Below are 4,571 nucleotides of genomic sequence, written 5' to 3'. Positions count from 1 at the left end.
ACTCTTTCCCCCTTATTTGTTATATTAATTAAATAAATCTCAATTTATATATTTCCTGTTTTTGTTCATGTCCATAAATACTTAAACATGCTTGAAATTAAAATGAGCTTTTAACAGTGAGGTGCTCGTTTAATTCATCACAACAGAGCTAGTTAAACATGCAACAATGTGATAATTAAATTAATGTAATTTATTAATATCCATTGAAATATCAAAACTGGAATCAAAATGAGATATTTGGCAGCACCAAAAACTTGTTAAACACAATTTTTATTTTAATAATTGTAGGCAGACAGGAGACAGAGCTGATGGAGGTTCTCAGTCATCAAAGGATGGCTGAAGGCTTTCCAGGAACAGGAGATGTGGTGTTGTCTCTTCTCTCTCTATTCTGCCAGATGAGCTGATAAGTTACAGGTGTGTGTGGACATCCTCATGCTGTCATAAACAAATGGCAGGAGTTATCAGGTGATCAGCCAGGCTAATGATGAGATGCAGAAATCCAGTACAGTGTACAGTAATAATAATAATAATAATAATAATAATAATAATAATAATAATAATCTGTGGTGTTGCTCACCTTATGTGCTCTTATAGATTATTAACGTGTGCCTGCCTCATGGTGTAGAGTCCATATTTTGCTGAGTGTCCTGCAATAATGCAGGTTATTAGTTAATTTACTTTTGATAGCAAAGAACAAAATATTTAATGTAAAAGTTATTTACCAGGTGAATCAGCTCACACGTCACCACCAAGTGTCACAGGGGCAGAATCAGTAGCCTCCTTCATGATGTCATGATGTAATCACATACGTTTATGTAATTGTTAATATCTTAAAAATTCAGAAATGTTTTAATTTTTTTACCTTGAACAGTTCACTGAGCTTGCACTGTCACTGAGGTGGAAGCTGGAATCAACAGCAGACACCTCACATCTTGGTCTTTTCAGGGGTGTGGACGCTGCTCTGGGACTTTCTGGAAGATGAATTTCCGCCATGCTCTCTGAGGCTGTGAGCTCTACTCGGTGGCTATATAAAAAACAAAGAAACAGCACATTTATAAATGTTTAAAAGAGCATGAAATCACGTGTAACAATAATCTGTGAAACAAATTAAAACTAGAAGTTGATAATAAAATGTTTACATAGAAGATTATTAAAAAATAATTCACCTTTGCTACGCTGGTAAGGCTTCACGTCAGCCTGGACAAGTGCATTCTTGCAGACTACTAAATCAGTCTGACAGCCAACGTCTTGGGTAGATTTAGCCTGAAAAAAAAAATAGAAGCACATTGTTGTTGGAGTTTATAAAGTCAGATAATATACAAAAGAAACTGTCAGATATAGGTGCTTTATAACATTCCTAGTGTGTGATCATTATTATAATGTAAAAGTCAGTCACGTATGATGTGGAGAGCCTGAAATGCGACCTGAACAGAATTCCTCACAGAACCGGGTCACGCTGTGGTGTAAAGCTGGATTTCACACTGTAATGCTGTCTGTCAACTAGTGCTGCGTTAGAGTCACTGTTGCAGAATTACCGAATGACACAAAAACAACCCGAATTTTCTCTGAGCCTGACACTAACAGTCATGTGGACCGTTTCATCGGCCAGGGCTTCGAGATATGTTCCGATTCGCCGCTGATTCTAACCTTACATCCCGTTCCACATTTTTTGAACTTGACAAATCAGCCCGTAGGCAGTGCAGACTATTCGCTAAATGAAGTGAATCACATCTCTCAAACTTTGCATTTAGGTAGGGTATTGTCTTTAGAAGATGTTAAAACTTTTATTTAGCTTACTCACCTCAGACTGGAGCCCGCCGTGGTGGGGGAGCAGAGTCGGTGGGCTGCATCTAAATCGTGGAAGAGCCACGGTGGGAACGGCCTCTTCAAACGACGTGCAGAATAACCCAGTTCAAACTTCGTCATGTTGGCGAAGGAATCACGGGTAAAACGCTGGTTGCAAACTACAGCACCAGGCGGGAGCTGACTGTTTTCCAGACACCGATTGCGCGCAACCGCTGGCGCCTAATTTCTAAGTCCAGCGGAAAGGAGTGCAACCCCACAGAGCAACCGAACCCACTATACTACACCTTCTCACCATACTAACACGATATGGAGCACTAAACTCGAACTACTTTCCTAATTACACTAACAGCCAAACACTAACTAAACTACAATATCCAACAGCCAAGCTAACAGTAAATAAGTATGTATCACACTAAAAGCTATGCTAAAGATTAGGATATGCTAATGCTAATGCTGAACTACCTCTAACCGTCCTACACTCGCTTGCAAATCCAACTCCCAACTCGCCACAAGGCGTGGCCGAAACTCTCGATGCTTTTATAACTTTGACACAGAGCTGCTACGTAGTACTCTACTGGTTTACGTAGTATATTTCTCGTTAGCAAATGGCTAAAGTGTATTCAAAATGACTCAAACTCTATGTTTAAAGCTGAAGGTGGCGCTATACTGTGGTATTTAGGCAGAATTTTAAATTTTTAAGGAAAATGCACCAAAATGCTAAAATAATGAATATACACATTTAAAACACTATTAGACACTCATTTATACAGTTCATCAGCAAAAAAAGTTAATTTAGACGTTACTTGCTCTTTAAAGGTATAGCGGAGAATCTTTTTCTTCTGGGTGTATCATCTGAATGTTTGGTTTGCATAACTGTCAATCATTCTGGTGAACCATTCACACAAGGCCGTCATCAAAGCCGTTGTTGTTGGGTAGTTTTCCTACGCAAGAGTGTTCTGCCTATGTGTTTAATGATATGCCTTCATTCTTTGCCGTTTTCACCGTGTCAATTTTCTTTTGAAAATGGCTAAGAGTTGCAAGAGAAAAAGTTTCTTTGAAGTCTACAATAATAACAGAAAGGCTTCCGAAGTGAGTAATAAGATCAACGTTTTTTATTAGACTCTTTTCAATGATGGCGTGCGCTGAAAGCGAAGGTAGGGCTCCCCACAAACGCCTCTGTCGTCAGTTTTCTTCTCGAAATTAAGCTACAGTTCGGCATGTTATTTGGTGTAATTCCTTTTAGATTACTGCTAGAAGATAATATATTACAATACTTGTAAACAGAGTGTGCATCCTTTCAAAACTTGGAGAGGGTGGTTCTTTCCTGAAACTCAGAAACATCCTCCGCATTACCTTTAAATCCACAACACACTCGTGCAATGTACTAGACTGTCAATGTTTGGGAGAAAAACATATAGTGTTGGTCCCACGGTAGTTAAGATGCTCAGTTCATGACTGGAGTCATGAACAACTAACCAAAGAGGATGATTGAATATTGTGGTAATAATCCAACAGATTGATGGTATAATTTAGTGGCACCATGCTAAGCAGACACAGCCATTAAAAGAAAGCATGCAAGGAGTGATGCGTTTATCAGAGATAAGAGGGGATTAAAGGATATGAGGATTTAAAAGGAGAAAGAGGGTAAGAAAGGAGGGACATGAAGACATTCAAATGAACGGTATTCGTTTATAATCACAAGGTGATTCCTGACATGCTTTTCATGGGATGACATGTAATATTCAGCGTAATTACACGGGTACCGTTTAAATCCAGACCAGCAGTGGCGGACATAGTTGTAATTTTGCTAGAACGAATGCCACAAACTTCCTTTAAATTTAGCAAATAACCCTAAAATATGTATAGAATATAAATATCATCTTAGTACGTAAAACTCTTTAGACAACTTATACATTGTACAGATGGTTAGCTAGTTTCAGAAAATCCCCCTCCTACAACATCTTCCCCTTGTTGGACAGAAGGTGTCTGTTTCACTCATTTTCTGTGACTGTCTGAAACTGACAATCTGACATTCACACCCACTTCTCACCATAAAGTGAGGAAGGAGCTGTGTTCTGCTCTTCATTCATGTCTGCAGCACGTTTACTGTGTGAAACCCAATGCAACATTGTCAATATCCCAAAAGGAGGGAAGACTTTTTAAAAAAAAACAATCCTCTGATTATTCATGTTTTTAAATACTATCGCACAAAAGCCCCTCTTCCCCCTTGCCAGCTTTAACGCTGGATGTGATTTTGCATAAAATTATGTTTGGTCTAGCGTCTTTTTTCATTTCTAAGTTTTCAAGTTGCTTCATGAGGTTGCAGCGGCAACAAGGTTATGGATGCAAAGCAATTCATCTGTTCATAGCAACATAAATCCTTGTAAAACTCTTAGATTCGTTGAAAGAAACTAACTAGAAGTAATCAACATGAGTTTGTGTTGTAGCCTTTGTTCTCTCTAAGCTGCAGGATATTTCAATCATTGCCACAGAGGTTATAGCTAATGAAAGAAACACTCATTCCCTGAGCAAGCCAGGCTTTTCAACAATAAATGCAATTTATAATAAAAGACATTGAATGTTGTATTAGAGGTTTGTGGTTATGCCGCTGGTTTCTAATGGGCTGAGTTGGCCTTTGGATAAACATAGCTAATGGAAAGCTTTGCTAACATGGCAAGCAAACATGACTATTTAATCAAACAGCATTGTGCACCAATATTTGATCAACTGGGGTTCTTTGTCTTTTTTCCGTCCACCAATTTCCA

At 38.5% G+C, this 4,571-nt stretch overlaps 1 long non-coding RNA gene across 1 annotated transcript; it reads right to left on the bottom strand.

The window, feature by feature from the left end:
* Window positions 1–293: 293 nt before the first annotated feature.
* LOC129166988 (uncharacterized) lies at window positions 294–4,288 on the bottom strand. Its single transcript, XR_011515620.1, has 4 exons — window positions 1,167–4,288; window positions 863–1,024; window positions 578–780; window positions 294–435 (listed from the first exon to the last, which is right to left on the bottom strand). It is a non-coding gene; the product is annotated as an uncharacterized lncRNA (long non-coding RNA).
* Between the last annotated feature and the right edge of the window lie 283 nt (window positions 4,289–4,571).

The sequence above is a fragment of the Nothobranchius furzeri genome, chromosome 12 (genome assembly GCF_043380555.1).
Source record: "Nothobranchius furzeri strain GRZ-AD chromosome 12, NfurGRZ-RIMD1, whole genome shotgun sequence".
NCBI classification, from domain to species: Eukaryota; Metazoa; Chordata; class Actinopteri; order Cyprinodontiformes; family Nothobranchiidae; genus Nothobranchius; species Nothobranchius furzeri.
This window is presented reverse-complemented; position numbering and strand designations above follow the sequence as displayed.